We start from the raw sequence: 24,535 nt of genomic DNA on the forward strand, positions 1-24,535 counted from the left end.
GTCACCCATATGGGATGCCAGGACTGCAGGCAGTGGCTTTCCCTGCTACGTCACAGCGCTGGCCCCGAATACAAACATCTTGTGCAATTCTCCCCACTCACTAATTCCAGATCCCTGGTCTGGTGTGAAAGGCTCCAAGATTCTGGTTAATGGAAGTGCCACAGGCGGAAGTGTCCTGGGTCCTTGCCACTCAGCATGGAGGACTGCCCGAAGAACACTTGCACTGAACCATTGTACAAATGATAAATAAGCTTCAGTTTTGTTTTAAGCCACTGAAGTTTGTGAGTCCATTTCTTTACATAGATCTCAAAGCTGAAGGTACCGTGGAAAACCTCATTTTCAGAAGAGAATGTTCAGGGATATATCAGGATTTTAGTCACTTCAGGGAAGTGATTCCCTTTTGTGCAGGTGTGGTCTGTGGGAATGAGTAAGACTTGGAAAGATTCAGGTGGTTTACACTATGGCTCAAGAGTTCACATCAGATTGGTGGAAAAGTCCACATCTGTAAATTCCAGACCTGTGCTTTTGCCACTACTTCAAGCTTTCTCTCTTCTTGTGAGAGAGCTCTCTTCTCTCCTGGGTCCTCCCTCATCTCAACCCCAGGTTGGTTTTCCGGCTCTCTGAGCATTCCATGTGCTCAGTAGGTAGGCCAAAGAGCTAAAGTAACTTTAACGTCCTTCCTCTCAGGACACTTGTTTCTCATGTCACCCGCACACCTGTCGCTCCAGGGACCTCTTACCACAGAATTCCAGCCTTTCAGCTTCTGACGTCCCTCTCCTGTGACTAACTTGTATTGAATGCATGTAAGCAGCCCCGAAGAACTGACACATCTTTAAGGCCATTTAAATATGATTATTTCAGACTCTTTGAAAAATAGTTTCTATTCAACAACAATAAAACATTATTATGCAATAGAATTAGTGTACTTTGATCAATTTAATTGGAACATTGAGGTTGGTTTCATTCTTGGGTTTGTCTTTGCCTGTTAAGCAAAATACCTTGGTGGTCTGTGGGTTTCTTCTGTTGTCTTTGGTTACACTATTGACAACAACAACCTTAGATGGGTTAAAATCAATAGAAATAGAATAAGAGAGGACACATAGCTTTTACGTGTGGGTTAGTGCTTCATACATCTATTTATACTGAAGCTCATCAATATGGATGCTTGCCTTAAGTCACCACGTTGTCTTTAGTATTCATCAATTTAAAGCCTTCAAAGAATTCAAATGCCAGGCATATTAAAGAAGCATGTCTGGAACCCAGACTATTCAAATATAAGAGTCAATAGGAATAGACAAAAGCTTCCTAAATAATTAATCATGAAGACCATTGCTAATGTAACTTTCTCTCTCTCTCTCTCTTTCTCTCTCTCTCTCTCTCTCTCTCTCCCCTCTCAATACACAAAAAGGTGGTATCTTTCCAAGGAACAAAGGCAAAGGATCTAGCCAAGGCAGTGTCTGTCCAGCAACACTAGGTGGCAGCAGTGGGTTTTTAGCCATACACTCTTCTTTTACCAATGGGCAGAAGTTATGCCTAAGAACTGGTCAGTTAATTGATGAATAACTAGCTTTTGACTACCTATGAATGCAAAGATTTCCCTTTAACACTTTTTTTTTAAACAAATGAAAACATGTGCAAACACTGTTAGAGAGTGAGAAAGCAAACTTATCATACAAGGGAGTATCAGGACTGATGTGATTATACTCTGCAAGAATATAATATATATAAAATTAAAAGACTTCCTCTTGCAGAAAATAAGCTATTACTTTACAATGAGCAAAGATTTCATGGAAAACAAGCATTTGAAGCATTAGTAGTCACTGCCACTACACAGTTCTTAGCAATTTCTAGTCTGAAAGAGAGTGACTTGTCAAAATGTGATTGATATTTGAAAGGTAACTTGAACTTTTCTTGATTTATTTCCTGCAATGCTACTCAGTATTTTTAAGACTCTGGTGTAAATATCTCTTAACACAAGAGAAACCTATTAATCCTCCTAGAAAGAACTAAATCGTGTGTCAATTTTTGAAGCAAGAAATAAAGAAAGATTAATAATCTGACCTTAGTTTGGCATGTTGGGCCAAGAAATAAATATTGTATATGATCTCAGATTCTAACAAGACTACATTCAGCATTCACTGCAAATAAGTGAAAACAGGTTCAGAGTAATTTTGCCAACAGCGGTAGGATCACACAGTAGGAGAAAGTCTGGACAAAGTCTAAGTTTTGGTTCCGGTCTTGCCTCTAACTTATTTTGTGATCTTTCATTAATAATGTAAACAAATATAGATATTAAGTATTCATTTTTAAATATGTAAATTCCCATACTCCAATATGGTTTATTATTAAAAATTTCTAATTGCTTTAACCAATGATCACTTGGTACATGTATTTCACACATAATGTAAATTACATATGCATGTACATATGAACTAATGGATTGACTTTGACTGTAAACTCCCAGCAAAAGTAGCATTGTCATAAATACTGCTTCTTGTGCAAAGCCTCACTGTGTCTTTATTATTTTTCTTTACAAAAAGGTGGTGTAAACACTGTTTGTGCATTTCATTGTGCAAGGATCTTCAAGAAGTTCAAGGAGACTGTGTTTTACAAAAACACTATGTAGGGATTTCAAAATTTCTTGCACCAAATAAACTTATCTTTTAATTCCACTTTCCATGAACAGTTTGAAACAACTTCATATAATGTTGTGGTCAGGAGAAGGAAATAAAAAAATGATTTTATTATAATCTCCATGGAATTATTTGCATTTTTCATAATTATTTTCTTTATCCTTGCCTATAGGATGCAGATTGAATATCTTTAAATAAAATCTTCTACAGGAAGCAATATCACTGAAGTTGTTCGATTTTCGGTTCAGGAGCCACAGATTAAACTGTTCTGAGTCTTGCACAATAGGGAAATACCCTTTAAGCAAAGACACCCAGCTGGTGAGATTTAACCTAGTTAGTGTTTGTCACACAGATCAGATTGCACATTTTTCTTAGAAGTCATGTCCCTAGTGTGGTGACTTTCATGACTTCCTTTATTAGAAATCTGGGGATGAACCATTGTTACATTGAATCATATATAATCATTATATATATCATATATAATCATTATAGTCATATGAAATCATTATAACATGTTACAAAATTGGGTGTGGTAGGACTTAAAGAGCTTTATGCCTGTCATCAAGTAACATTTATTAAGCATTTACCATGTTCCAAGCTCTGTTGTAAGTGCTTTATCAGTAGTAATTCATTTAATCTTCATATGATAATGAAATTTGTAGGATCAATTCATATTCGATGAAAATAAGGTGGCGTAAATTTAAGACATTTGCCCAAGGTGACAAGTGGCAGAACCAGAATTTGAACCCTGCAACTCTTAGTGCTGAGCCAAGTTCTAACCTATCACTTTAGGTAATGGGTCTCAGAGCTGAGTTCTCCACTTAGGAAGCAAAAATGACAGAACTCTGTCAAATGATTAATTCAATTAACATTCAGCTATTTATTTTAGGCTTGCCATTCTCAGCATTACTTTGTGTCTTTAAAGAAAAAAAATTTGGGGTTTTAGCAAGCAATGAAAACAACCAATTTGCGGGCTATGGCTGTGGCTCACTTGGTCAATCTTCTGCCTGTGGCGCCGGCATCCCATATGGGCACCGGATTCTAGTCCTGGTTGGCCTCTTCCAGTCCAGCTCTCTGCTGTGGCCTGGGAGGGCAGTGGAGGATGGCCCAAGTGTTTGGGCCCTGCACCCCATGGGAGTCCAGGAGGAAGCACCTGGCTCCTGGCTTCGGATCAGTGCAATGCCGGCTGTAGCAGCTATTTGGGAAGTGAACCCATGGAAGGAAGACCTTTCTCTCTGTCTTTCTCTCTCACTGTGTATAACTTTACCTGTCAAATAAAAAAAAAAAAAAAAAGTTGCTGTAATCTTCCCTGACATCATGAGTGGGAAGGATTTTTGCTCTTTGGTCAACATCATTTTCTTGAAAAATAGAGAAAAACCTGAACACTTTTGAAGGACTATTTGTTATTTTAGAATGAGTTGTATGAAAAGATGTTTTTATCACTTTCTATAAAAACGAATCATATTGCATCTCTCTTTCTTGGTCTAGGTCTCTCATTATTAATGTGTCCATTCAGTCAATAGGTGACTACTGCCCAGAAAGCTTCCATTTCTCTCCCGATACTAATAAAACAGAGACGTGCGTAGAGAGCAATGATGTGAACTATCTCCATTGATGATTCCTTTCATCCAAAGCTACCTGGATAAATGTGTAAGGAACCAATTAATTTAGTCCACTTCTGATAGAATGTATTTCCCATGGCTGTGAACTGGTTACATTATTTGTAATTCTCAAGGATGAGTGAGGAAATAGTCAAAATTCCCAGTTAATGGAGAAGTGGAAGCCTATGGGAAGCCATGTCATTTGATCAATGATCTCTTCACTGGGGACAAAATCATCTCTTTGGCTTTCATGTACTGTGGAAGTTACATTTTTCCTTACCTCAACCAAGAGCTGAATATCACCAGGGATGATCATTTAATTTCACATTTTATTAAAACACTTAATGCAAAGCCATGTTATAACTGAAGGCAAAGCACAGAGCCTGGTGTAAGAAGCTCTTCTTCAGAACATAGTAATGAGAGAATTACCACATTAATCTATGTATAAAGGCCCTTTAGAGATTTTCATGCCTCCTGTGGTTTCATATTCCAAGGAAATGTGGAGTGAGAAGAGCTTCAAACGATTTATTCGTAGTTAAATATTTCACATTGCAGGTGTGGTTCCGAGAAGACACCGCTTCCATGGTGACACACAATGGGATACAGTGTTTCAGCTGAATTCTCCATGTCACCCACCAGCAGTGACACCCTCTTCCAGGGCATGCAGAGCTCACACTCAGCCCACAGATAGCACTTGCATAAACCGAGCCTCCCCTGTTACATAAATGGACATCCTACAAGAAGCGACTTTGTTATTGGTCTAATAAATGTATCCAACTAATAGATGCTGACAAATCAAAACTACTCTGGGTAGTGTTCTTCTAAGATGACTTGTCAGTGGCAAACATCCCACCTGGTATGCCTGTTCATCCCTCTTTGACATTTCAAAAACAGAGGGAAAGATCAAAACAATTTCCATTAAGTGCGTTTGTCCTCAGCAGTCTTGCCTTGTTACCCAGGCTCCAGAATCACCCAAGTAGATGAAGTGATTTACTCTAAGGAACTCCTGGGCGAAGAGATGATATGGTGCTCATGTGGGATATCACCTCCATTTTCCTAGTCCTGACAGCTGCCTCTAGCTGACCAAGATTTCTGTACAAGATTTCTGTGATCAGGTCAACAGCCAAGGGTGTTTCCACGCAAGGCTGCAAGGGGGATGAGAAGTTCAATAGATGGTTTCCAAACAAACAAACAAACAAATAAACCAAAAAAAAAGTGGGGGGGATGCCGGCGCTGTGGCACAGTGGGTTAAAGCTCTGGCCTGAAAGCGCCAACATCCCATATAGGTGTCAGTTCTAGTCCCAGCTGCTCCACTTACAATCCAGCTCTCTGCTATACCCTGGGAAAGTAGTAGAAGATGGCCCAAGTCCTTGGGCCCCTGCACCCATGTGGGAGACCTGGAAGGAGCTCCTGGCTCCTGGCTTTGGATCGTGCAGCTCCGGCTGTTGGCGGCTATCCGGGAAGTGAACTAGCGGATGGAAGACCTGTCTTTCTGTCTCTACCTCTCTCTGTAACTCTGTCTTTCAAATAAATAAAATAAAAGTCTAAAAAAAGCAAACCTATGCAGAAATACTTAACAGCACTCTGAAATTTTAGGAAAATGGTACCAGAGAAGCTTTAAATACCTTTATAATAGGCGAGAAAATTGTCTCCTTAGTTACAAAAGACAGTAGGCATTATATCAGCCCATGCCAACTGTAATCTACAGTCCAGGCCAGTTACCAAATGGTTCTTGTTGCTATTAAAATGATCACCAGGGAGTTCAAGGGCTAGGGAGTCATTTGAAATGGCCTTGGAAAATATGTTCAAATAATTGCCTCCAACCATTTTCCCTGGTGCTTGTTCTTTGTCCCTGTGCACTAATATACAGAACATGATAAAATATATCCTGTATATTTATAGTGCATCCAGAAAATGCCAAAGTGCTTAAGGCTCTGACATTGTTTTCATTAGAGATTGATACTTTAGGGAATGCAAATGCCAACTTTTCAAATTTGCTATAGGTGGAAAATCTAAATGATGCCAGCTTTTAAAAATATTTCTTGTGTTGTGAAGCTCTGGACCAGCTGTTTCTGATTATAATGCAGGAAGGCACTTGTACAAAATGCAAACACAAATGCTCCCAACCCGCTATCAGGAAGGCTAGTGGTCATAGTGGCCATGACCCAAGAACTTAATTATTTAGCTCACCTCATCTTTCTTCAGACTCACCAATGGCAGTTAGTAAACCTGAGAAAGATAATATAGATTGAAATGTTAGTACTTTTAAAATTGCAATACAGCACAGCCCTTGTTTTCTAGTCCATTGGTTACCTCTTCTTCATTTGTTTATGTCAGTAGAGAGTCCTTGATCAGTGTTTTTTGGAGATGTTTGCATTTAAGGGGCCACTGATTCCATGCCTGAAAAGTACAGGCCATTACTGTGCCTTGTATCTGGACTGTGCTTTTTCACATGTAAACCTTCACATCAAATCACAAGGAGATCAGGTGAGGCTCTCTGCTTTTGCACTCTCCACTTCCTCTAGCAAATGGACTCTGTAAGAATCCAAGCCAGTGCTTCTGAAATCACCTCCTGATTGCCTGTGAAATAAGTCTTCTGAAGTTCTCACAGCAATTGAAAAGCTTAGTTATCACTCATTCCAAATAGGAGGCCAGGTGACTAGATAACAGCACTCAAGCCTAATTTTGTATGCAAGGATGGCTGAATGCCCCTTGTAATTTTCCTTTAAGCAGAGAGGATGTAGCTATCCTTTGCTCAGCATGGAAAGAATGGAGGATTATAATATCAACTTGCAGTCATGGCAGAAGATAAGGGTGGCATAATAATGAAATTTCCTTAGCTGTGATATAGATAGGAACATAGCACATCTACTGTCTTCAATAAACATTTATTTATCAGATTTTGTGCCAGATATCATGTTCAAGAGCTGGAAGTACAAAGAATAAGACACATTCCCTGTTATTCGGGAGTTCACAGTTACAATGAAGGACTTAGATCAACACATAATACAGTGTGGTGGGATGAGAGCTATCATGGCGATATACACAGGAAGCTACTGGAGAACCCAGCTGGCGTCTCCCACCTGACCCTGGGTGGGTCAGGAAAATATTCTGGAAAGGAAGATGCTCAAGCTGAGCCCTACATAGTGAGCAAAACTCATCAAAGAAGGGATTTAAACTGGGGAGTATTGGTGAGTGGAGACAGGAAGAAGAGATAGGTTAAAGGGAGCGGGGAAGGAGTTCTGGGTGGGGCAAGCCCAAGGCCCAAGTGAGAGATACAGAAACATCAAATAGCTGTACAACACGCACCACTAATTGTGGGTGCCAAGAGAGCCAGCGGGGACAGCTGAGGAGGCGAGGCCAGCAGAGCTTGACTGTGAATTCTGCCTACTTTTGTTTAAAGAAGGTTGCCCTGAAGGCTAGGAAGAGACAGTGAATAATTTCATAGAGAGGAGTGATTTGCTGTTGTTCGTTCTAAAAGATCATTCTGTCCTAGGAATGGATTTTGGCCCATGGATAGTGGGATTTGGAGGTAACGGTGGAGACAAATAGTACAGGAAAACATTCATGACATTAAAGATGAATACACCTTTGATTCTCATTCTTTTCTACTATTTAGCTTAAGATTTTTAAATTTTTTAAAAAAATATATTCACATTATTGTTAATATTTTTAGGAATACCATTTTCCTAAAGGGTAAAAAAAAAGCCAGAGATGGAAAAGAAATTTGGTTTAGTTCCTCTAGTTTTTTTTGATAAAATGATTCCTGCCACAGACCTAGAGAAATTAACTAGAAGGTCAGAATATGGAGGAACTGGTTTATGTGAACTTTCTCACATCTTCTCATCCAGGAGATGCTCTGAGATAAATATACACTAACTCAAATCAATTCAACGGGACAGCAACTTGTATTGACTTCTGTATCAACTGGCACTTAGTTAACTGTGTAGATTTAAATACAAATGGAAACATTTTTCTGCTCTATTATGTGGAACATTGGTAGAAGTGTTAAGAGTTGTGAAAGCAGGTTGTATCAATAAAATTAGCAAAAGTGACCATTTTAAAGTGCATTCAGGGATTTTGGCTTTCTTATGCTATAAACCTGATTGACAATAATTCTAACCTGGGCATCAGAACATTATCAAGATGCCCTTTTCCAACAAATTGGCATTGGCTAATCTAGTCCTGATTCCTAGGACTAGCTACATCTTCAAATGCAAAATTCAGTGGTGAACTTCAATATGGTGGCTGTAGAAGGTTTTTTATTTTTTGGTTGGACCTACATGCATCTCTCTTCTGAACAGCATCTCCATTTCCTTTGTGGGGTTTACCTTTCTTCCTATGTGTCATCTTGGTAGAGCAATAATTGAGGTGCAGCTTCGACCTGCTAAGGAAACTGACAAGGGGTCTGGATGCTTTTTGGATAAATTTCTCTTACTGCCCTTTTGAGGCAAGGAGATATGTTTGTGATCTAATCTGAGCCAACTGACTCTGTATTCCAGAACTTTGTATCCCCAGTAGGTGGAAGGCTAAGATGCACCAGTCATTCCAGCAATCATGACAGGTAATACTGACAGTTTCCCTTCCCAGCAACCTTTGGAGAACGCTTGTTCTTATATGAGCCAAGCCTGTTACTCCACCTCTCGGCCTCCTCATAGAATCTGGTAAAAGTCACTTCTTTTTGCCTAGGTAAGCTAATTTTTCTGTTTAATATGTTTCTAGAGCATTTTATTATTCTAATAAATCTGAAACAAATAAAGAAAATTACTGAGAGTTCATAAACTTGGTATGTGGGTCCCCTACATTCACTGCACTATTCTTTTCTTTTTAATTTATATTTTTATTTGAAAGGCAGAGTTATAGAGAGGCAGAGGCAGAGGCAGAGAGCGAGAGAGGAAGGTCTTCTATCTGCTGGTTCATTCCCCAGCTGGCTGCAATGGCCGGAGCTGTACCTGTCTGAAGCCAGGAGCCAGAAACTTCTTACTGGTCGCCCATGTGGATGCAAGGGCCCAAGGACTTGGGCCATCTTCGACTGCTTTCCCAGGCCATAGCAGAGAGCTGGATCAGAAGTGGAGCAGCCAGGACTCAAACTGGCATTCACATGGAATGCCAGCACTGCAGACCAGGGCCTTAACCCACTGAGCCACAGCGCCGGCCCCTGCATTATTCTTTGTAACATAAGTGAACAAGGATCTTGCCAAAAAGAATAAATTGATATTGGTTCATGCAGTTGTTTCATCGTGCTGTCCAACCCTAGTCTAAAGGGCTTATCTTCCAAAGGAAAAACCCTGCACTGGCAATTTGTAGAGAATGACTAAAAAAAATTTTTTCTGTTCTCTATAAGAAAAAGAAAACCAATGAGAGAAGCATTATAAAAAGGGAATATTTAATTGGAAGACTTGGTATCAGATATCTGGTAACCCATTTTTCTTATAACATGATGAAAACACAAACGAAAGTTTTCAAAAGGTTTTTTGTATAATGTTCCTCTGATGTTTTGAAGCGTCAGCTGAGGAATGGGTGGTTTCTAATTATAAGAGAAATGTCATCATGAATAGATTTACTCATTCTTAGTGGTAATACCCAGAAAAGTTTAAGCAGATCTTATATAGCTTTAAAAGTACTAAATTATATGTAATATTTATTTTTAAGTGCTTAGTCTAATGTTGTCACTTTTTAAATTAATACATTTTTATTTTGAGATTATGGCTTCAGGAGAAGCACAAATTAATGCCTTTATGTGTTGTGTGTGTGTGTATATATATATATATATAAATATGCATACATTCATATATACACACAGTATGTGAATATGTTATGAGAGAATTAATTATGTTAATAAGTGGTTAATCACATGGAGTGTACAGGAATAACTTGTGACCAATGTCCAACATAAGATATGTATTAAAATTTCACATAGGGTAATTTAAAGGAAATTAACAGTGTACTGTGTATATCTTTTCACACTCAATTCTAAAGAAGCAAAGTTTTTATATAGCCTGTATCAATTATAGTTGATTCCATTTAGCATCCTAGGTTCATCCTGGGATAAGAGCAAACAGTAAATAAAATTGAACATTCAAGATGCCAGTGGAGGTTGGCCCAAGGCTCACAGCTCACATGATGTAACCAGGGTGAATTTTTCCCTCTCAGTGTCTAGGCAGTGCATTCCTGATTGGCACATGATGTAAGAGGCCATTTAGTAGTTCTTGCTCTATGTGCTTACAGACTTAGATCCAGAAGTGAAGAAGGTGAGTGTTTGACAGGAAATTTAGTAAAAATATGATTGCGACTTGGTGATTCTGATTGGTCAAATATCCCAACATATAAGAGTTTGTTTGGATCACCCATCTTTGAGCATCTTCAAGACCAGGGTGTCACTCCTCTCCCTGTGAAAATACTGCTTCTAGAACTCAGTTCTCAACATACTGTTTGGTGCCTTCTCTGTCACTTGAAAAACTCATTCACTTCATCCTCAGGCACTGGCTTTTGGATAGATCTCTGAGATTTACTCTATTTACTCTCCTGATCTGATTAATTATTCACTTAAGGAGTTTTTTTTTCCCCCTTTAATCTGTTTTTAAATTGGTGTGTTGAAAAGGGTAGATAAACCCTGGAAGTATGGGAAAAACATTTCACAGGATATCTGTGAAATATCTGGATTACAACATCCAGATGTACTTTTCTTATAGTTCAGATCTTCCTGAGTAGAGACTTGCATTCACACTAGTCTTGTCCCAACTTTAGAACTTTTTTTTTTTTAGCACTTTTCCTAGGTTGCTTAGCGTGGGACATTAAAACTTCTTGGCATTAAAATATTCATAATTTGAGATAATGGTTTCAATACCTCCATTATTGATGAATTAAAATATCTTAAAGCTGCATAACTTTGTTTCTTTGTTACTCAAGTCTGTTAAGAGTAATGTTTGGTTTACCTGAAAATGTTGTGAATCAGTAAAAACCTATGGAGTCTAGGTTATGATACTGATTTTTAAATATAAAACTGGAATGTTTCTGAGGTTACTGCATTTCCTAATAACTTATTAGGTAAAACCCACTAATAAAATATCTAGGAGATTTTTTCTCAATTTCTTTGAATATTAAAGTAGTTAAAAACTATTTTCAATCAAATTATAATGTGCTATTGAATAAGGTAGTCAAAATCTACTTTTACTAAAACATGAAATATTTATTGCACTAGAATGAATTTTTATTATCTTTTATCTTGCTAAATTTATTTTTCTCCCTCCAAATAATAATTAAAAATTAAATGCATTTAAACTTATATTGGAAGATTTCAGAGACAAATGAAAATAGGTTAGAAGCACATGATTTTCAAAGACTGTGGCGGGGGATTATTTGGGTGAATTTTTTTCTTTTTAAATTTTATTTAAGTTATGCAATTTCATATATTTCGTATATACAGATTTAGGAACATAGAGGCACTTCCATCCATATTCTTCTTGTCCAGAGTTCCCTTCTATAGTATGTTACAAAAATTGCCCTGCAGTTTGCCACACTTTTTTCAAATATCCCTTCTCTAGTGCACTCTCCAATTTAAGTAGATCTTGTTTTCTGTTAAATAGTAAATCTATCAGACAAATATGAGGTGTGTGAAAAAATTATTTCTGCCAGATAATGTAATTGGATGTTTAAAATTTTTATTTTTATTATTAAATTTATAAAACAAAAATGATAAAGTTGTAATCCAGTGAGTTTCCATATGGCCTCTCACTCCGTTTTCCTTATTGATACCTCATATTACTATCTTTGTCACAATTAATGACTGATACCCAGCTTACCCTATTTTTTAAAGATTTATTTATTTATTTATTTGAAAGTCAGAGTTATACAGAGAAAGAAAGAGAGAGAGAGAGAGAGAGAGAGAGAGAGAAATCTTCCATCCGCAGGTTCACTCTGTAGATGACCACAATGGCCGGAGCTGCACCGATCCAAAGCCAAGAGCCAGGAGCTTCTTCCAAGTCTCCCACATGTGTGCAGGGGCCCTGGGACTTGGGCCATCTTCTACTGCTTTCTCAGGCCATAGCAGAGTGCTGGATCGGAAGTGGAGCAGCTGGGACTCGAACTGGCGTCCATATGGGATGCCGGCGCTACAGGTGGGGGCTTTACCCACTATGCCACAGCACTGGCCCCTCCCCAATTTTTTTTTAAATACAAACTCTTTTTGTCTCTCCCACCCCTCCAAGTCACTAGTAATAAATATTCTGTATTCAGATTAAGATGCCTTTAAAAAAATTTTAGTTCCCACATGTAAAGGAGAATGTATGACACTTTTCTTTCTGTGTCTGGCTTCATATTCATACACACACACACACACACACACTTTATGGAGCCAGTGCTGAAGCTTGGAAAAATTCCATTGTCAGTGGCTTCCCAAGGAGTGAAGAATTTTTCTTTCCCAAGGAGTGAAGACTAATATCTTTCAAGTCATTTGGTCCATGTGAGCATAAGGCTCAGCTCAGCTGGGTAAATAATATATGTAAATGATCTTTACATATGAACTCTAAAATCCTTAGATGATCTATTATGAAATAATAATGACAAAACTGCCAGCAACTATTGAAAAGATTTACTTATTTATTTGAAAGGCAAATGAGAGAGAGAGAGAGAGAGAGAGAGAGAATCATCCGTCTTCTGGTTCTCTCCCCAAGTGACTATAGCAGCTGGGCCAGGAGCCAGGAACCCCGGGACATTGTCAGGAGGCTAGAACAGAATTGGAACTGGAGTCTCTGCGACTGACTTGAACCAACCTCTAGTATGGGATGAAGATGTCCAAATGGTGGTTTAACCAACCACATCATAACACCCAGTCTGAAATAGTTTTTACTGAATAAAAATTGTTATAAATTTAATTTGGGTTCATTATATATGTTTTCAGTTTTTCCAAAATAGATGGAGCCCATGGACTCAAAAAGATTCCTTCTTATCTTCTCTAAGAAACAGATCTAAAGAAAGTAGAGTTAAAATTTGTCAGCTGAGATAGATTTTTTTCTCCATTACACACTTCAGTGCAACTTCAGGTGTCTAACTCTTTATAGGTTATATTCTTTATCTTAGACTAAGAGTCTCTGCAGAGAGGGCTTTCTGAAACACCATTCAACAAGGTGATTTCTTTGTCCAGCAAATTGTTGAGCTTCCCAGCTTCCTCCCAAACACTCTGTATCAGAGAAATGTAATTGAGATCCTGTACTGATACTCTTAATGAATTTTATACAATATCTAAAATTCTATTGTTAAGTCATCAGGATATTTAAAATTCAGAAATTTTAATCTGGATATGTGGGCACCTTGTGACTGGAAACTCAAGGAATGTGGGTGAATACATGAGCCTTTTCATACTCCACCTTAGCCTCAAAACATGCTTGTTTTATGGGCATATGTGATAGTATACTTACAGCGAAGCAAATACTACCAGCCTTTTCTTAATACTACCACGAAATAGTAGTTAGTTATTCTCTGTTTGAATTTGAAAGTGATGCCAATTTTTATTCTTCATCTTTCTTCTGCATCTGCAAATTTCCTTTTAGACTAAAAAAGCTCCGTAATCCACCTATTCTTTAAAGTATGTGTTGATAGTCCATCCAAGTCTACTGGCTACAAGAAACATGTGGGGTCACCTGAGAAATATGACCTGCAACCCACTTAGCTGCACTTCTATCAGTACCCTCAGTTCCATCACAAAACTGTAAGAGAATTGAAATAATGATGTAATGTATACTCTGCAGTGATTCCAGTGAAATGTGAGAATTAAATGAGAGCCAAGACTAGACATTTGATTTACTTCATGCTCAGTGTAAATTCTACACGGATTTGACAATTTAAATACAAAAAAGTGAAATTGCCTAAAAGAAAATGTGGCTACTTATTTACATGATTCTGGGTGTGAATATCATAAGCATACATAAAAAGAAGACATAATGAAAGACTGATAGCTCTAGCAACTTCACATTCACACATGTGTGGATGTTCTCACACACACACAAACACATATGACAAATACTTTGGTGTAGTACAGGACATTTTAAAAAGATAAGGTAGGGGCTGGCTCTGTGGTGCAGTAGGTTAATCCTCTTCCTTCGGCGCCAGCATCCCATATGGTGCTGGTTCTAGTCCTGGCTGCCCCTCTTCCAATCCAGCTCTCTGCTATGGCTTGGGAAGGTAGTAGAAGATGGCCCAAGTGCTTGGGCCCCTGCACTCACATGGGAGACCAAGAAGAAGCTCCTGGCTCCTGGCTTTGGAATGGCACAGCTCCGGCCTTTGCAGCCATCTAGGGAGTGAACCAACAGAAGGAAGACTTTCTCTCTGTCTCTCATTGTCTGTAACTCTACCTCTCAAATAAATAAATAAAATCTTTAAAAAAGATAAGATAAACAGGAAAACATTTAAAATTGGCAAATAGACATTAGATTTTTACTTTCAACTTAAATATCTCTTACAGAGTAATGGAAATGAGACAAACATCTCCAAAAATTGGCAACCTATAAAAAAAAGAAGCAATTGCCAACAGAATGAAAAAATTACTAATAATTCTAATGATTCGATTAAAAGCAAAAAGAAGGAGCCTAGCAGTTAACATGTCTGTGTCCCACGCCAGAGTACCTGGCTTGGAATCCCAGTTCTGGATCCTGCTTTAAGCCTCCTGCCCATGCAGGCCCTGAGAGACAGTGGTGATAGCTTAGGTGACTGGGTTCCTGCTACACCCATGGAGACCTGCATTGGGTTCTTCGTTCCTGGCTTCAGCTTGCCCCAATCCTGGCTGTTGTGGGCATTTCGGGGGAGTGAAGCTGTGGATGAGGGTATATGGAAGCACACTCTCTCCTCTGTCTTTCTCTTTGTTCTATTTGCCTCTTTCTTTGTTCTGTATATCTGCCTTAAATAAATAAAAGGTAAAATTCATGGAAACAGAATTAAAAGGCAAGTTTTCAAAAAATTTGAAGAGTCAAAATATATGAATTTTTACAAAAAGCCGCCAAAAAAAAAAAAAAACAAAGGAAATTCTGAATGTTAGTGTGAAAATGTTTATTCTCATGCACTACTGGGCAACTCGGGGAAGTACTCCAAAAACAACAAGCGTGTGCATGCATATCTCCTGACACAGACCTTCCACGCTCATGAATTCATGCTAAGTAAATACTGATAGGTGTGTGCCAAAATAGAAACGTAAATCAAAACATCATTATCACTTCTGAAAAATTAGAATGAAGCAAGCCAGGCAAAGGTAAATTTTAGTTCATCCATATAAATTACTGTATTTTTGTTCAAAATTATTTGAATAGCATTTACTTGTTTTTATTTCCTTAAAATAATCTTCCACATATTATTTCTAGACACTTTTTGAAAATATTGACAAATGCATTTGATCTTAACCATAGGCGTGTGAAACAAGGCTGTCAGTATAATTAGTATTTTACAGGAGAAAGAAAAAAAAAAACAGACCCAGAACAGTAATTGACAGGTCCAAAGCGATACAGTCAGTGCTTGGTGGAGTGCATACATCTGACCTGGTTACTCCTACTCATATTGGGGCTAGCTAGCATGTTTTCATTTCTGTGATTACAGCATCTAAGTTAGGCAGAGAGCATATGATGTAATCGATTACATTTTTTCCAAAACATTCTCTTGTTCTGATCAAGGGCTGAATTCCTTTGAGGGTGGAAAAAAAACAAAATCAACCTTGGAAAAATTCCACACAAAAGCCCTTTGGAAATGATGCAGAACCTGTTTAAATCAACCTGCCCAGGTTGATTCTCTTCTTCTCTGAGTGGTTTCCTGCTGTATACATATACAGCAGTAAATTGAAGTATACTCCTGGCAAATATATATGTATTCCCCATGCCCCAGACTTCGAATGCTATTTAATGCAGAGAGCCAAAAAATTAGAGCAGCCCCAGATTGTTTTGTACATTCTTTGCCAGTGAGTTTTAGTGTAAATTCTCTCAGCCATAACCATTCTAAAGTGCTGTTCAGAGCTGACTGTTCTGCAATGTGTGCTGTTTACTTTGGTGTGACCTCAATCTCTGCCATGTGTGTTATCTTTGACTCAGAGGATCAACACACCTAAAATTAACAAAGGATGAGCAAATGCTTGTGCCAGCCCTGCCCCAAAGAAATGAAAGATGAATATCTCTCAGCAGATGAAAACGCAGAGACATTTGTAGGGACAGGGGTTGGTGAAGCATACGTCAGAGGAGAAAAAAAGAAATGGCAAAGACCAGCAAACCACCAGGGATTGGTCATAATTCTTTGACGCTATATAGGGCAGCCTAAACAAGACTACAACCTGTGAAGCCTAAGTCAACTTGGGTGGACTGTGAGGGGAGGTTTATGGATTCTGAGAAAGTGAATGGAAGGGAAAAACAGTTGCAGATGTCTCTTGACTAAAGTACACACTGATCCCATTGCTCTTCTATTCCCAATGTTCACTTTTCTTGACTGAATTCACCCCTTGTCTCTTACTTTTAATATTGTATTGGGTTCTTGGTATTGAGAAGGGGGAATCCATCTCAGATATTTTCATTAGTTTGCATTTTGATACCTCCTAGTCTTTGCAGAGTTTACAGCTATAGAGCCAGTTTTAATACAAACTGATCCGCCTTAGTGATAAGGCCAGTGTCTGGAAATAACTTCCATATCTACATTTAGTTACAATCCAGGCTCAACAAAGCGGTTTCATGGGGGTGTGACCTTTGTTCAGGGCAATGGTCTTCACGTTTGTGTTCTTGAGACCAGTCTCCAAAGTCATTTTAGGAAAAACAGTAGAGATGCCTCCAGTTACAAAAATAATTATTTTTAAGGAAAACTGAACTAAACAAAATTCCTCATGGTCTCTACTCCCAGATGGTTGAACGACTTATATATGTGAATTTACTTTATTCATTTCCAAAAGGGGGCTGTATAGTGACATACCATTTTCCAAGGAGAACTGACTGCAAGGCTCCTTGTGCTGGAACACGCCTCATCATCTCCTGGAGTGAGAGCTCCGTGGTGCATTTGGGAAGAGTGTGTACTGCACACCGGAGGGCGTGATCCACAAGCTTCGTTTTTGGGCTCTTTCATCTTTTGATTTTTGTTGTTTCTACTGAGCTTTTTCCCAGCAAATTATAGTAGCAAGTCTTGCCAGTTGGTAGTATTTCTATTTCAAAGTTTGCTACCTAATTTGGTTGAAAGTGTTGTGGATATTCTCAAAAGTTTGTTTTTCCTTTATGAAAACAAACATACTGACCAGAACAAGATTTCTAACTTGAGACCAGCACAATTGTGAACATACATAATCCCCCAACTGTAGACGATGCATTTTAGTATAATTTCTTCTATTTAAAATGCTTATTTATTTATGTGTTTTATTTGAAAAGCACAGTCACAGAAACACACACAGAGAAATAAAAAGAGAGAGAGAGAGGTCTTTGATTCACTCGTTCATGCCACAAATGCCCACAACAGCGGGGGCTGGACCAGGATGAAGTGAGCAGCCAAGGACATCCATATCTGGTTGAATCACCATCTGCTGCTTCCCACAGGGTGCATTTGCAGGAAGCAGGATGGGAAACAGAGGTGGAACTCAATCCCAGGCCTTCTAATACGTGATGTGGGAACCCAGGCAGATGTTTAACTTGCTGTGGCATAATGTCTACCCTACTCATGAAGTTTTTGATTTTTAAATGATTCTTATTTATCGTTTGCTTTCAAAGTCAATTGAAATCATGCTGTAGATAATTTTGTATTCTTTTTCCAATATCCAATCATTAGCAAATTTGGGTGATGTTACAAACTGTGCGATCATGGAATCTGGAATTAAACCCAAACCTTGAAGCCCCCAGAACCTACTTGGCTTGTCTCTTGCCTCTCACCTGTGGCTCCAGTGAAGATCCTGTCCCCCCTCCCTCCCTTTTTTTTTGGGGGGGTAAGTTTTATATTATATATTTTTATAATCTTGGATATTGGTAATTTAATCTGCTTTATCTTGATCACTACCAAATATGCTTAAGGTTTATTATTAGTACTATCCTTTCTTTTAAAAAAAAAGATTTATTTATTTATTTGAAAGTCAGAATTAGAGAGATGGAGAGACACAGAGGGAGAGAGGACAGAGATCTTCCATCTTCTGGTTCATTCCTCAAATGGCTGTAACGACCAGGGTTAGACAAGGCTGAAGCCAGGAGCGAGGGGCCAGGAGCTTCATCAGGGTCTCCTCATTGATTGCAGGGGCCCAGGAACTTGGGGCATTCTCTGTTGCTTCCCCAAGCACAGTAGCAGAGAGCTGTATAGGAAGTGGAGTAGCCGGCACTCCAACAGGCGCTCCTACGTGTGGGATGCTGGTACTGCTATAGGTGGCGGTTTAACCTGCCGTGCCACGGCACTGGCCACTCCCTCTTCCTTGTTGACACTCCTTTGGGCACACTCTTCTTCACTCTGTGGGGCCGCTTATTGGCAAGGTTTGTGTGCATAAGCACCTTGATGAACAAAAGAGCACAGATTAAATTAAAATAAGGGAAATGAGGTGATCAGGAGATGCGGCAAATAGAAGATGTAGGAGGCTACTGCTAGGTAACAATGGCATCTTGCTTTGCAGAAAATTTTGTTTTTATAAATAGTTGTATACTCTGTAACAAAAATATAAGATGGTAAATGAGTAAACATAGGTTTATTATCAATAACCCAGAAACATGGGTTTATTATCAATATCATATATTACGTTCTGGGCCTAGTTGTGTGTGGTGTACTTTTACACAAGTGGCAGTGCTGTAGGTTTGTTGAAACCAGCGTCATCACAAACACATGAGTAATGTACTGTACTATGACATTAAAATAGCTGTGATGTCACTAGGCAATTGGAATTTCGCAGCTCCATTATAGTCTTATGGAGAAATCACCATCAACACAGTCCATTGGTGACTGAAATGTTTTATGGTGCATGACTTAAATATATTTTGTATCCTAGGATGATAATACATTTGCTATTAAGAAGCAAAATTCTGATATTTTAATTATTATTATACAGTCATTGCAACAATAAACAGGAGTCTGAAATTGGAATTGCTAATGTTTTGAAATCAAGAATAAAACCCACCTATTCTATTTAACTGAAAATATAAAGCAAAGCCCAATGTACACATCTGTGTTGAGGTGCTGAAGATCTTATGTCGCAATGCTGATTCTCACTTTAGTTCAAAGATGTTTAATGAGAAGAATATAAACGTGGGGGTATTAATAGGCATTTAGGTGGCTTTATCTATTTGTGATAAAACTCACGAAGCTACAAACTACAGGTCTTTTTCTGCAACAAAAGCTATAACTTCCTATAAATAAAAAGCTGCGATTCCTTTAATAATACAGAATAAATATACAAAAAGGCTTTCTGAAGGATTCTTTCAAAGATTTTCATTAAGAGATAAAATGATTAGAGAGAATCAGAAATAATATAAATAGTGGAAATTAACACAAAGCCTCCTTCTCTCCCTGTGTCCCATTCATTAGCGATGGTTAGAATAATCTCAGACCAAGAAGAGTGGAATCCAATGACCTTGGCTTCAAAACAGTGGCAGCATTAATGCAGGTTTGTCGTAAATGGGCTAAATAATGTTAATTTTGAAATTTTCATCATTAATTAAAAATGTGTTCATTAAGTGGAGTACCTATGGAGTTACCTTCTAATAATTTTATCAGATAATAATATTAGAGTGAAGATGCTTGTTTGATCTTTGAATTTATGAATGTATGAGGATACTTCACTCCTGGAAAAATGAAATTAAAAGATAAATTCATTTTTGTGTAATACAGCTTCAAAAATTCATGCAAAGATTTTTAATAAAACATTTTTAATTAAGTTTTTGGATGTTGTTGTATGCATTGATTTCAAAATTTTTTTGCACCAAAGTGAACTTCCTATTAATTCAATTTTCATGGGCTTTTTGAAGTACTCTCGTGTGTGTTAATTAGTGCCATAGCATATTTACACATTTTATATTTGAAATATGTTAAATATCGAGCTTCATGGATTTTTATTTTGTTTTGTGAAATCTGAACTTTTTTTTCTTGTAAAATACCAGTAGGTCAGTATTATGTAAAATAACTGAGGAAATATCAGTGTGCCCTTTTGTTTTCAGGATTGCATTCCCTAATCACTAATTTGAGTCGCTTGTCAAATGTCATCAGCTCAAAAAGGTCTTTCTGGACTACTCTGCTCAAAATAGAACACTCCAAACTCCCACATGAGTCTCCTTCAGTCCCTCACACATCTCTTTTTTACCACTTACATATGAATCTGCACTTGCAGAATTTGTTTTCAGTCATTTTGTTATATGTCTTTCCTCAAAGGATTATAAGCTACCTGAGAGTAGGAATTTTTATGTTTGGTCCCCAACGCATAGGAAAAAGCTTTCCATACGGTTGGTGACTGATAAATATCTATTAAATTAATGTAGCAATAATTGAATTGAAGAGCTGCTTACTCTAACTTTTGAATGTACCAGGACAATAATGGTTACTAAGTAAATGGCTAGGATTTCAGTGTTAATAGTATTGATGGCAGATGAGTATCTTCACACGTGATGCTATTATAAAATCTAGTATTATTTATTTAAGATAGAAATCCATTGTTTAAATTATTGGGTCAAAGATAATGAATATTCTAAAGTGACTAGAAATCCAATTCAAAGTTGCTCTTCAGGAAGAGTCGACATTTCTGCATTTCTACCAATGATTCATTCTCACTTTACAGTTTGACTTTCAAACTTCTGTTCACAGGCTTCTGTCTCCACCAGTGTTGGCGTTTCCCGGCTCAAATCCTTTCGAATGATGGTACAATATTAGATCCTCCTTTCTCTACCCCAAGCTACAATAACCCCAGTTACAGAAAAGAGATTTGAGGAAACAGCTGGAAGCACCACTGGTATTTCCTTAGGTGGTATTCATAACATTTGTCAAGCCAATTGATCTTATAGATTAAAATCAGGATTTACTGAAAAATCACTAATTTCTCCAAAAATGTGCTTGCTATGAACACACAAAACTAGAGACCTTTCATAAAATGGGCCTGAAGTTTGTATTTTCATCTAAGTTTTTATTCTAACAAATTGCCTTATGGTGATTTATATAATGTCTAACATTTTGAATTTTGCCAATATTCATAAAAAAAGCACTCGTCTTTAGGTTTTGGCAACAAGGTGTTTGTCTAAATTTGTATGTGAATATGACTATGGAAGCATGCTTTCTTTTCCTTCCCTTTTTTCTTTTTTTTTAATGCATGCTTTTATTTTTTTTTGGTGGCTAATTAATGTGGAGTGCTGAGCATACATCTGAAAGGTAGCACCTTTAGCTCTGTGGGCTTTTATCGCAGACATCTGATAATAATTACTGAATAAATAAATTCATAACACAAAGCAGTTAGAAGCAGTCTAATTGCAACAATTAATTTGTAGACTTACCTAATTAAATTTCCCTAGCCAGAATGTGTTGTCTACATACATCAGCGTTTACAAAAGAGAAGTAACAGAGCAGAATAAAAAATGACACCATCCCTAATAGAGTCCCCCGAGGAACTTCTAAGGTTAAAATAAAAATCTATCAATACTGAACAAGAAAATATGCAGTTGAGCTGCAATGACAAATGGTTCTGCTTACCTTCATGCAAAGCGAGTGTGACACATACTTTACTGAAATAGAAATGAACATATCTTTGTCTACCTTATTGCTTTAATAAAGTGGATGAAATGGTTGGGGAATCTGAAGACTCTTTTATATTGTACTTGGGAGCATTAAGAACATCCTGATCTCTTTCTTTCTCTTGAGACATCTGCAGCTACTTGTTTATCTGCTTTCTTGCCTTGGTGTAAGAATTGAATAATTGCACAATGCATGCTGAGGATAGAAAACTGCACAGCATGCACCTTGCTAGCATGAAAGTGCTTGCCCTGCCACTGAGGGACACGGGCAAATTCAAATTTTCCAACCTTGTACATGACATATACAAGAACAAATGGCAATTATAATGCCATACTGATTTTGAAGAGAGAGAAAGAAAAAAAAAATACTGGCTAAAAGGAAATACAGTATAGGTCAGGTTAACTGGGAAATAGTACAACCAAAATTCTTTAACTTATACATTAACATGATAGAACCTCTCATTTGCAACCTTGAATTACAACTGTATTACAACCTACAAAATGGTTAGCATTGCTCCAGCCCTGCTTCATCACCATTCCCTGTCTCCATGTCCCACCACCTCCTCTCCCCATACCCTATTTCTGGAGGATGGTGGAATCCATCTGCTATTCAACTATTTTGCTTTTCTGGAGGGGGCGGGGGGGGGGGCGGTCCTGAGCCAAATCCAAGAAGAGCAGGCTGCATATCGGCGTACCAATATCTCATCTGTGCCCTGCTAGTGGTATGAGGTAGGAATTTAGTTAGCAAGTCTGGGTAGTGAATCATTGCCAACCAGTGGAAGATCTTCCAGTGATCTTCAGTCTTTTCTCTGGACACAGCTGTTGCCTCTGAGCAACTCATCTTGTGAAGAGTGGGAATGGATTTTCTTACCAAAATGAAGTATAAATTAGCTTACAAAAATCTAAACAGGAATTATAATAATAAATTATTATAGAATTATTATGAGGAAATAAAAACTTAATTTCAGGTAACATAATATGTCTCTAATTGTATCCTAATCTATTCATGGAAATGTAGTAGGAGTAAGATGAGATAGGATGACATGCATCATAGAAACCTATGTTACAGTTTTAATACCAAATAAAGGAATAGATAACATGCCATGGTGTCTGAACTTGTTTGGGAAATTCCATGTATTAGGAACTTAATCTCCAAAGTCAGATGTTAGTCTTCTTTGAAGGAGAGACCTTGGAAAATAACTCGGATTAGGTGTAACCCGAGGCTTTATAAGCAAAGGAAGAGAGACTCAAGCTTACAAGCTTTTTCTGACTTGCCATGTGATACCTAAATCCTGTTGGATCTCTGCAGAGGGCTCCCACAAGCAACAACATCCTCACCAGACATGGCCCCTCAACCTTGGATGATAAACCAAATAAACCTCTATTCTTTTTAAATAAACCAACCTGTGGTATCCAGTTATAGCTACAGAATACAGCTACATGTACCAAGACCAAGAGAGCATTTGGCAATCAGATCAGGAGGCAGAGTGGGTGACTGCTCTAGCTCGACTGGTTGTAAAGCTTCCATTTCCATTCAGTGTAGAAAATTTAACTTCTTAACCTTGGTGTACAGATAAGTTTGTTGGTCTGTATTCTTTTATTTACATCATTATTATCTGCTTTGTTTTCTTTTTCATAAATTTAAACCAACAGGAGCCCTTTAAATGATAACTAAAACACTTTCTACAAAATGAAGAGTTCTTTTCCTGTCCTGTTAAGGATGGATAAGTTTCATCAACTGTTTTGTTTAGAAGATTGCCTTTACTTAGATTGGCTCTGTTCATGTTTTTTACCCAGTATGAAACAATGATGCTGAATAAAGGTGGTGGATACAGGACAGGATAAACAGGAAAATTCTTAGCTAATTTTTAGGCAGAATGCTAGCTTGATTTCCAGTACATACATTGTACTCAAATTCAAATGCAAGTTTAATTCATATCATTATAAAATGCACATGATCTTTGAACTTATGAACGAATAGATTCTTATTATTCTGTTAAAGTTGAAAATGAAGTTTTTAATACTTATGCCTATGACATATGATATAATTTATAGATCCAATTCAAATAGATTTGACTTTGAAATGTGTCTGTAATGAGAAAGAGTCTATATATAGAATTCAGGTCAAAATAAAACAAATCCTATCTTCTGAAGTAAATTAAATTAGAAACTCTCAGAATAATAAGATGAAAGAAAGATAATGAAGTTTTGGTAATGGAATTGACCACAAAGGAAAAGCTTCTCTTTTTGACCTTTTTTTTTTTTTGGAAAGATTCTCTCCTTTTGGCTTTTGTGACATCTCTGCCTCTGATATGCTTATGCTTTTGTCTGGCTCATTGTCTTCTACTTAAATCTCGTCAAGGGTTTATCCCAGGTCCCTTTTCCTCTTACTTCATTCTAGTGGCTCTCCTAGTGACATCCTTAAATCAACACCATCAAGAGAACCTGATAGGGTCAGAAATGCACATTTCAGGCCCCACTCCAGAATCTCAAGCCCTATTTACTAAAGCAGAAATTCTGGAGGTGGAGTTCAGCAGCAATCTATGTTTCAGCAAATCCTCCAGCTGGTTCTGAATGTGCATTGAAGTGTGAGAACTTCTACTGTGTTCTGAGGTTTTCT

This window comes from Oryctolagus cuniculus, chromosome 10, assembly GCF_964237555.1.
Source record: "Oryctolagus cuniculus chromosome 10, mOryCun1.1, whole genome shotgun sequence".
Classification (NCBI taxonomy): Eukaryota; Metazoa; Chordata; class Mammalia; order Lagomorpha; family Leporidae; genus Oryctolagus; species Oryctolagus cuniculus.